This window comes from Rhagoletis pomonella, unplaced genomic scaffold (genome assembly GCF_013731165.1).
Source record: "Rhagoletis pomonella isolate Grant_MI unplaced genomic scaffold, Rhpom_1.0 Rhpom_scaffold_00003, whole genome shotgun sequence".
NCBI classification, from domain to species: domain Eukaryota; kingdom Metazoa; phylum Arthropoda; class Insecta; order Diptera; family Tephritidae; genus Rhagoletis; species Rhagoletis pomonella.
Window position 1 is genome coordinate 49,035,139 of NW_023458557.1, and position 11,554 is coordinate 49,046,692.

Below are 11,554 nucleotides of genomic sequence, written 5' to 3' on the forward strand. Positions count from 1 at the left end.
GTCGTTCGAATGGACACCGACGCTCCAGCTCTGAAAGTATTCAACTCAAGAAAGATCAGTTGGAGAAGGACTTGGCTTCATTTGGCGTTTCCAATTGGCGTCAGTTGGCACAGAGGAGAAACGACTGGCGTGCTTTGCTGAACTCGGCCAAAATTGCTTAGGCGGTTACAGCGCCAAAAAAGAAGAAGAAGAAGAGGTTACGAAATGAACCATATGTTTATAAATAAAAAATAACAAACAAATTTAAATTAAAAAACGACAAATATTGAACCAAACTCAGCATGCACTTACGTTTGATCGCCAGTGTATGTATGTACTAGGGATGTTAATTTTTCGGCTTTTTGCTATCCCGGGATTTTCGGGATGGCGTTGTCACAATACCGGGATCCCGGGATTAGTCCCGGGATTTATTTATTTATTTATTTATTTATTTTTTACAGTCTGTTAGACTTATATTGCAACAAAGATTTAACATTCTTATAATTAGATTTTAGATTTAAAATATAATATAAATATTAAATATTAAATACAAAATACAAAATGCTCTACAGAAATTTTTAAATAACATTATTTCTTTATCACTGCAATTATTTTATGTCATTATACACGCATGCAATTTCCTGGAAGTTATGTAGACGGTTGGAAAGGCCGAGTTTCCAATCCGCGCTATTCTTTTTGGGTTACTCCATTTATTGATATCTCCTGGGTGGTCAGAAAGGCCGAGTTTCCGATCCACCCAGTCGCGCTTTCGTGACGGTTAACGGTTGGAAAGGCCTAGTTTCCAATCCGCTCGTTTATTGTTTATTATCTAAGGGTCTAGGTAGTCGGAAAGGCCGAGTTTCCGATCCGCCTAGTCTCGATATCTTGGTGGTTGGAAAGGCCTAGTTTCCAATCCACGCTATTGTTGATACATCACTATCTTGTAGGCTGCGTTCTACAATAGTCAAATAGCAGCCGCTTGAAAAGAGTGATAGTATCACAATTTTTTATAGCCTCTGGTAATTCATTGAAGCACTTTAAGCCTTTATAGAAAATATTTTTTTTGTCCACTTCTGTTCTATACTTCGGAGGTCTGAAGCTGTTATTCTCTCTCAACAAATATGTATGCGTCTCATTTATATATCGGAGATTATCGCTAAGATAATCCGGCAGGTTGCCCTTCTTAATATTGTACACAAATTTCATAGCGTGGTAAAAAACTTGTTGCTTCACGCTTAACCAATTCAAGGTTTCAAGCATACATCTTGTTGGTGTGTCATACGGTTTGTTGAGGATGAATCTCATCGCTCGGTTTTGCATTTTTTGCAGCTTATCTACATGGGAGTCCCCCGCTAGGAAGAAAATCGTGGGGCAGTATATAAAGTGCGGTTCTACTATTGACCTGTACACCAACGTTTTATATCTTCTTCCCAAGTACTTACACGATCTCTTTATAAGGCCAATTTTTTTAGCAATCTTTTTGACTGTATACTCAACGTGCTCATCAAACTTTAGTTTGTTGTCTATGTATATTCCTAGGTACTTGACAATTTTCACCTCTTCGATATTTTCATCTTTGATTTTTAATTCACGGCTTATGGAGTCAGCATTTGCCGCTCTGGAAAATACCATAAAGTTAGTGTTTTTCACATTCAGTTTGAGTTTATTTGAACACAGCCATTGATACAAAGAATTAAGATCTTCTTGCATTTTGACAATCGCATTTGGTAGTTCCCTATCACTGATCGTTAACAAGGCATCATCCGCAAAGAGTTTTATTTTACAATGTTTGAGAGAACTTTTAATATCGTTTATATATATATTAAAGAGTAGGGGTGCCAAAACTGAGCCCTGTGGTAATCCGATGTCTACGGCTATCTTACTAGACCTCTTTGAATTAACTATTGTTTGTTGCCTACGATTACACAGAAAGCTTCTAAACCAGTCAAGCTCAGTGTTTTTTATACCAATGTATTTTAGTTTATCCAACATTCGGACCCTATCAACGGTTTCAAATGCTCTTTTAAGATCAATAAACACTGCCACTACATTAAGGTGTCTGTTCAGATCTTCTTTCCATTGAGAAAGCACCAGATTCAGCGCAGTCTCACAGGAATGTTTAGCTCTGAATCCAGATTGTTCTTTTATGAGTATTTTATTGGATTCCACATAGTACTGTAGCTGGTTTTTCACAACGGTTTCTAGCATTTTTTCCAAGCTAGGGAGAGTATTGATGGGCCTAAGCTCCTCAGCTTTAACCGTTTTTCTAACTTTCTTGACGGGCACTATTGATGAAATTTTCCATTCTTCCGGTACTGATCCTGTCTGGAGACTCTTATTTATAAGTAGGGCATAGAAATATCCCATATAATCAACAGAGTCCTTAATAACACCTTCAGAAAGTAGGTTGTTTCCCCCAATTTTCCGCTTAAATTTTTTGGCAATTTGAAGAATGTCTTCCGTTGAGACCTCTTCAAATTTTAGCGTACTTGTGGGAGCTCGTTGCTCGAAAAAATCATAGTTTACACACTCTATATTGGTATGTATTTCCAAAATGCTGTCCACGAAAAAATTATTTAGGTTTTCCGCAATTTCAAAGCTGTCTACGTAGTTGGTGTTATTTATTATCACTTCCCCAATATTTTCTTTGACCTCCGTGTTATTGACTACCTCCTTTAAGTATTTCCACATGAGTCGGCTGTCACCCTTATTTATTTCCACCTTATGCTCTAAGTATTTAATTTTTTTACACCTTACCATTTTCTTATATCTGCTTCTCACTAAATTATATTCACCCCAGTACCCTGACAACACTGCTTTCTCATGGGATTTAGATTTATACTTGTTCATCTCTGTCAATTGCCTATCATACCATTTGTTCCTCTGCCTAATGCGAGTTATTTTTGAGTAAGTCAACTGCCTCATGGCCCACATAATGCAGTGAGTAATATACTCCACCATACCGTCAGCATCGAAAAAATTTAAGTTTGAGAAATCGCACTGCCTTAGTAAACTTGTTAAGTTCTCAGGGTTATATCTCTCCCAGGATATTACTTCTGCCTCCTTAGCAAGTGGGTTAAGTTTATTGACATTTAGTCGAAACATTATTGTTTCGTGGTCAGATATTCTATGATCCTCGACCTTTTGGCATATAACTCGGTTATCATTGGAATACAACAAGTCAATACGTGTTTCCGAATGTTCCGTCACCCTCGTATTAAAATTTATCAGCTGTTGCATGGCTTGTTGCAAGAAAACATCATTGAGTTTTCTGCTGTAGGTTGATACTACGTTCATGTTTATGTTAAAATCGCCAATGACAACAGTGTTCACAGAATTTTCTGAGATTTCTGCTAGGATATCCTCCATATATGTAACAAATTCCGCATCACTTGAGCTTGGGGAGTGATAAACCACCCCGAGCTGCCACCTGGTATCACAGTGTGTGAGTTGAATAACTATACACCAAACATTTTTGTCTAAAGCCTTGTTAGTTATTGTTTTAAAACCGAGCGTGTTTCGAACGAGTATTATCACTCCCCCTGTGTGTCTACTGTGTGAGTCGCAGCGTATCATCTGATACGCCGGGAACATTATTTCCGTATCCTCTATGTCATCAGTTAGGCATGTTTCGGAACACAAAAGTAGATCCGGGTCGGTAAAATCTATAAGTATTTCTAGCTCAACTTTATTAGCCACTAAACTCTGTATATTGAGATATACGCATTGCAAATATTTGGGTAGCGCTTTCTTTACACCTGGGTGAGACGTAAACTCCACGCTAGGGTCCCCACAAACTTGCTGTAATTGTTAGTAATTTACAGTATTTCTTTTATGCTCGAGCTTTTTCTGGTATACAGGACACTGTCGGTTAAATGTCATATGATTTTCATCAAGCCCTAAGTTAAATTTTTTATTAGCACTAATGCAGTTTATGCATTTGCTTAATGTTTCCTTAGAACATTCCACAGTTTTGTGGTTATCTAGGCACTTGAAACATACCTCATCGGCTTTACATTTCGCAGCTATGTGGTTAAATCCCTTGCATTTGAAACAGAAAGTAACATCCATTCCATCTTTTTGACTCTACATTTTTCCCAACCTATGTTTATTTTTTCGCTTGCCAGCACGGCTGCAAACGCATCTACATCTGTTTCTACTAACGCATTATAATGTTTTGCATTTCCTCTTTTTGTTTCAAAACATTTCAAAATTTTGAAATTACCATTTTTGAAGCATTCATTCTGTTTTTTTATCATATCCCTGAGCTGCTCATTCTCATGTTTAAAGCTCATTCTATATACCATGAACCTTGGCTTGGCTACGTTTGGGATTTTTATTTCATATCTATCACTCATTTTATTCTCTATTGCCTTTTTGATTTTTTCACGCTCAGCCTCATTTTCTGTTTGTATTACTACAGCCCCACTTTTCCTCCCCTGTACACTATTAATTTTCAAGCCCGAGGGGTCAACATTTTTGTTCAAATCTTCTTTTGTTTTTCCCACTTCCTGCTTCTCTTTTGGTTGTAGAACTAATGGCTTCTCTTTATTTACTTTCGGCGGCCTATTATCTTTCGCAGTATTAGCTTTAAAGAGATCCGCGTAAGTGGCTTTCGCCCGCTGACCTGCTAACGCGTCAGCAGTCACCGATTTCTTTATCTCTTCACAAATTTTTTTTGTTCTCATTTTCATTGCGCACTATGGCTTCGCAAAGATCATGGCTTTGCTTTTTTACGCCGTCAGCTATTGACTTAATTTGGTTCACTTCGAGAATACTCGCCTCACAGGTTTTTTGTACTCTTTGCATTGCATCAATGCGTTCCCCAAATTTTTTCTCTATTGATTGCAAGAGAAGTTTAAGCTCTTTCACTTGCATTTTCTGCGACTCCTGGAAGTCATCATTACACTCTTGGATCTTTTGACTATTTTTCTCTATTGTTAAGTTCATATTTCGGAGCACCTCATCGATGTTATGCATGTATGTGTGACATTGGTTACACATAAAGCGCACAAAGTTGTTTTCTTTGAGTACATTCGCACTGTACTCATCCAATTCAGAGCATTTTTTTGCCCAGTGCCACACTTTACCACACACACCATCACAGCGGATTCCGCTGTCACCGCGAATTGGATTCTTGCACTTATGGCATTTATCCATTTTCGCGCCTTATTGTTTTTGTCACCTCACTGCACTTTTATGTCTCTAGCTATATTTATTTGTTTGTTTAATCAAAATGAAACAAATTTTTGTGCTTGCAAATAGCACAGTTTATTAGCACTTCGCTATTTAAGTCACTGGCTCTAACGCTGGTAAAAATCCCAACAATTCGGCTGTTTTTTAAAAATTTTCCGCAGAGCGATTACAAACACGTCAACAACGTTGCAGTGTTACCATTGTATTTCTGGTTTAGATATTCATTACTTTTTAACAACTTGAATCGAAAAAATTGCTTCTATATTGTTTGAGAAGCTCTCCTACCATGAAATAAATAATAAATAAATGGGTTTGAAACCTACTTTTTTATTTAAAGTGGCGTTTTTATTTTCTTTTTCTCTGACCGCACGATTTATTTTGAAGGACTTTGTAATTTCAGAGATATGATTAATTCCAAAAAGTTGTTAAAAAAATTCAATGCTATGTAGAATAAAAATATGGGTAACAAATGCAATAGGAAGTTTCTTTAGAATTTAAAAAATTTAAATTTTTTGGATTTACAAGGACGAATAGGTAATTTTTAAGCTGACAAAGTTAGAAGAACGAAATTAGAGGATGTTATCGAGTTTATATAAACCCTTAACATATAATTTTTTCATACCTAAATATTGCGAGATTTCAAGGATACAATTTTAAAATTACATTCTCAATATTTACTAGCCCTTCTGCACCAGAAACTTGAATCTGTTTAAATTCTACAGGATTTACTCATTAATTTTATAGCTCTCTACTCTAAGCACATTTCTATGAATTTTTTAAATCATGTTTAAATTACTGACGTCAGAGTACAAAACTAAAAAACGCAATTTTACTATATTTGGCCCAGGGTTTCGCGAATATATTGATATTTGTGTTTAAAATTTACTATCGCGCGGTGTTATATGTATAATGAGCTAGAAATTTATAAAATATATTATTATATTAATAAAAATGTTGTGTTCGTATGTCACGGTCGCCAAAACTCGAGAACTTCTGAACCGATTTGAATAATTTTTTTTTTGTATTGTTCGGTATAATACCAGAACCAATGATATCGCAAAAAAATTGGAGGGTTGCCACCTATTTAAAATTTTTAAACCCAAATATATTGATAAAATAAATAAATTATTGCAATATTGATATCAAATTAAAGAGGGTTAATAAAGATAACTGCCAGAAATATTTTTGAAGAGTGTTGCCACTTATTTGAAAATTTTAACTCAGTCAAATTGATAAAATAAATAAAATATTGCCATGTGGGTGTCAAACTAAAGAGTTTTAAGAAGGCTTACAGTGGAAAATATTTTAAAGGAGGGTTGCCACCTGTTAAAAAATTTTGCGCATTTTAATTGATAAACGTAATGATATATTACAATATAGATATTAAATTAAAGAGGTTTAAGAAAGATAACTGCTGGTAATATTTTTGAGGAGGGTTGCCACCTATTTGAAAATTTTAACTCAGTCAAATGGATAAAATAAATGAAATATTGCAATGTGGGTATTAAACTAAAGAGTTTAAAGAAGGCTCACAGGCGAAAATAATTTAAAGGGGGATTGCCACCTGTTAAAAAATTTAGCGCAATTTAATTGATAAACTAAATGATGCATTACAATATAGATATTAAATTAAAGAGGTTTAAGAAAGATAACTGCTGGAAATATTTTTGAGGAGGGTTGCCACCTATTTGAAAATTTTAACTCAGTCAAATGGATAAAATAAATGAAATATTGCAATGTGGGTATTAAACTTTAGAGTTTTAAGAAAGCTTACAGCCGAAAATATTTTTGATGAGGGTTGTTACTTGTTTGAAAATTTAACTAAATTAAATCGATAAAATAAATGACTTATTACAATATAGGAATCAAATTAAAGAGGTCTAAAAAACATGACTGCTGGAAATATTTTTGAGGGGGGTTGCAACCTATTTTAAAATTGTAACTCAGTTAAATTGATTAAATAAACGAAATATTGCAATGTGGGTATCAAACTAAATAGTTTTAAGAAGACTTACAGCCGAAAATATGTTTGAGGAGGTTTGCCACCTGTTTGAAAATTTAACTCAATTAAATTGATAAAATAAATAAAATGTTACAATATGGGTACCAAACGAAAGGTATTTGAGAAATCTTGATTTGCAAATATTCTAAATAGGATTATGCAATATGTAAAGTAAACTGAAAATATTGAAATTAAATGAAGTATTACAACTGGTTCGAAGCGGAAAGTGATTGGGAAAGCTTTATTAGAGAATTTTTTTTAATGTTTCTGCTTATCCAAATCCGGACAGTTTGAAAAAAGAGAACTTACGATATCTTATCAAACGAAGTGATATACAAATTACGCAATGGAAAAAAATTAATAAAAAGTTACGGATACAAATGAAGAAATGATAAAAAGCGTAACGAAAACATAAAAATATCCCGTGAAATGAAATAATGAAAACTTAAAATTGTTGTCACCATTCCTTTACATTATAAAACAGTTAAATTTGAATTATAAACAATTTCGTTCGGTCGCCATAGCGCCATAGGTCAAAACATAGTGGAGCGGCGAGTGAAGCTTCAATTAAAAAAGTGTGTGTACGCTTTGCTCTTCACTATACGCTCTCTCAATATATGAAATACTTCTATATTGGCAGTACGTTGAAAGTACACCCGCCAACATTAGAGTGCAGATATATAATGATAGAACGAGAAAACCAACCAATGTACTCAGAATGACATTTGAAAAGAATAAAAAATCACGAGCGGTGCAGTAACCGTCAATATTTTAGAAAATTAAATTTTAATTAAAGCCAAAAAAAAATGGTGTTTAACTTTTGAACAAAAAAGTAAGGAAAAAGGAATCGTGTTGCACACGTCAGTATGTTACACTATTTACTTAAAAATGAGCCGTATCAGGGAAAACGGGCCGCCGGTTACCACAAAGCTCGCCCCAATCACGTTCAGGGAAAAATTTTTGGTTATATTATTTTTCTATTTTTTTAATATTTGTAACTTAAACCGCTCCTGGAGTGACTTGACAGTGGTTTGTTTGTAATAGTTCACAAATATACATTTATAATAACACAAGCAAACATTTATTTGATAGGCTGTCTGCCTTTGATTGCGGAATAAAAACACATTGTGAAGATACGTTACTATCAATATAGAAGTACTAGATATATGGCTCTCCCATTGAAATTTGAATAACATCAGATAATATTATTATGATTATGATTACTATTACTATTGTGAACTCCTGTTATATGTCCAAACAAACATTCCCAAATTAAAGCGAATTCAGATGGACATTTACGATCGCATGATGCAAGTGTTAAGATAACACTATGCGACAGTCAAAATCGGGATGGGATGAAACCAACGGGAAATGTTATATCGGTCAAAAACAAGTTATACGTGGCCCGGCGTTTCGCTGGGTCACGTCTAGGAATTGAGATACATCGATTTGAAGTTAGTAACTATCAGATAGGGGAAATTGTCACCTTTGGTGGTCTTTTTTTTTTGACATAACTCGAGAACCACTAGTCCGATTTTGCTCAAACAAATTTAAAAAAATTAAAAATTACAATTCCTTTAATCTGTTCATATAACGTTTTTCTATATAATCAACAGTTTTGCCAGTAAAAATAAATGTATGAAGAAAAAAATTATTTTTTGCCTAAAATATTAAATTCTTTTATTTTTTAAATTCATAAAAAATCCCTCAGGAGATTTTACGCAAACATTGTCTGTAATTTCTTGATGAACACTAGATAAATGCTTACCTGAGATAGTCAACATTGTGGCTAGACGAACATACATATATACACTGCAGCCGAGAAATTTTCGCGACAAGTACTGGACATTAGGAACGGAAAGCTGCCAGCTAACGAGAGATTATGACGAATTGTATTGCCTGATAATTTTTGTAACTAAAGAACATCGAAAGGAGAACTGATGGAAAGAATGTTTCTTAATTAAGAAAATTAATTACAGGCTCAGTGAACGAGCTATTCTTGCTGCGAATAAGTCGTTGCTTGAGCTGGTCTGCTCTTTTACCAGACTGCCAGAACTTGCTCACTTTGGTGAACACCACTAATGTTATTCAATCCAGCATTCAAAGTGACAACTGTTTAGCTGAGGGAGAGCGGGAGACCAGGGCTCAAATCGTAACATCCGTTCACGGATCGTAAACCATACGAAAGAAAATTACGTGATACGTCAGGCAGTATAAGCTGAATGAGACAAAGACTACGTTCACGTACGTCATAATCTGAAAAATTTGTTTTTACGTGACGAGTAATACGATATCGTATGTGACGATTCGAGCCCAGGTTTAGAGTTGTGGTCGAGTTAGAGTAGTTGGGGAGGTAGGGATTACCTTTGCGAGTGTTTGTGTATCGAGCTCAATGAGTCCGTATGGTTTATAGGTGCACATAAAGTCAGCCGCGCACTTCGTATGCCTGATATGTGAGAGAGAAAGTGAGAGGGAGAGAGATATGCGGGCAGGCAGATGAAGCGGTAGCGCAAGATGTGACCGTTTCACCGTGTATTCATTGTGGGACTCCATTGGAGTAGTCATGCTCTAGCTGCCTTAGCCTGCTGGGCAATGAGCTGGGATTTATCCAGGGATGCATTCGTGCAGAGGCCCAGTGTGGTTTGTAAGCAGTAGCTTAATACCATGCCAAAAATTACTCCGGGAGTGGGGTGTGGGTGATGCTCAAAGCACAGTGTGATAGCCAAGCTGGGTTAGCGTTGACCATAGCTGAAAATGCCAGCGACTTATCACTTCACTAAGTTCAGCGAAGAGATATTTGAGAATTGCATAAAAAATGCATACCCATTTAAACACGAGCGAAGTACCTTTAAAAACAAGTGCGTCTGTGTGTCCGCCGTTCTTCGTTTAAGCGGGAAATGCATAAGTCGCTTAAACAATAATATATGCGTCGATAAACACCGTTGTGGAAGAAGACGAATCAGTTAATTATCCAACGGAATTTTTGAACTCGATTGATCTTCCAGGGATGACCCCACATACTGAATTGAAAATAGGTGTGCCAATTATCACGTTATATTAATCAGCAAAAACTCCGCAACGGTACGTGACTTGCAGTTAAGAAATTGATAAAGAACGTAGTGTAAGTAAAGATTTTTACGTGGCCTTTCAAAGGTGAAGAATTCCCATGATTCCGACCGATACACCATTTCAATTTTAAAGATTACAATTCCGATTTCGATTGACATTCGGAATCACAATCACTAATGCTCAAGGTTATCCTTTGGAAAAGTGTGGTTTAGAGTGAGATGCGGATTGGTTCTTAGATGTTGCGTGTTCCCGTTTCGGCAAACCAGATATCCATGATATCAATGCAGAGAATGGAAATACGACAAATATTGTGTGCACACAAGTACTTATTACAAAATCAAACTCATATGAAACGTATGCTTTGTTTCGTTTATAATTTATCATCCATATAACAGGAATGCCACAGCAAAGCGAGGCAGGGTATAGCTAGTTTATTAAATAGAAAAAGAAATATAGTCAATACTGATCAAGAAAAGGAGTTTCTATTATTGCCATCAGGTGAAATTACAAATCCCGAAAATCTCGGGATTACTTGCCAATAATCCCGGGATTTTCGAGACCTTAAAAAGTCCGGGATCCCGGGATTAACATTCCTAGTATGTACATATAGAAACTTCCTTCAAGCATCGTATTTCAATACAAGTATAAGTATGTTGCTATAATTATGATGTATCTTAAATATGTAAATCAAATTTATTTAAATATGAATAAACATTTTGAAATGAGTTCAGAAAAGAAGCTTTGATAATCTAGCCCATGATAAAAAAATAGGAAGGTAGAACCGCTGAGAGGAATTTTTCAAATTCTTGACGTTTGCAAGCAATTGAATTTTAAAATTTTACACACAAACTCACACACACATTCTCATTATCAATCTCAAACAACAAAAACTTTGAACAATTCCTTTTTTTTACTCTCAATTTTATACGATTTTAAAATGTTGGCAAACTTCAAAAAAAAATCATGGCCGACGCACTGAGAGAACGGCTTTACCTTACTATGCTTTTATCATGATCTAGCCCCCTGCTTCTATCCTGAATGATGGTTGCACCAGCTTCCGAGAACAAGCGTTGGCTTGCCTCTGGTCGGTTGGCATAATACGAACGGAGTGAATGAACGATGTCGATGTTTTTCACTTTTCTAGGCGATGTATCGTCCAGCAAAACATCGATGCATCGTTTGCATCCCTATTCGCGAGCGAATCAATGCAACTTGTAGCTACATATAAGTATGCATGCTGTTTGATTCACCAATACATACGCTTACGAACAACAGCGGAAATGTTTGCTACCTAACATACGCGAACGA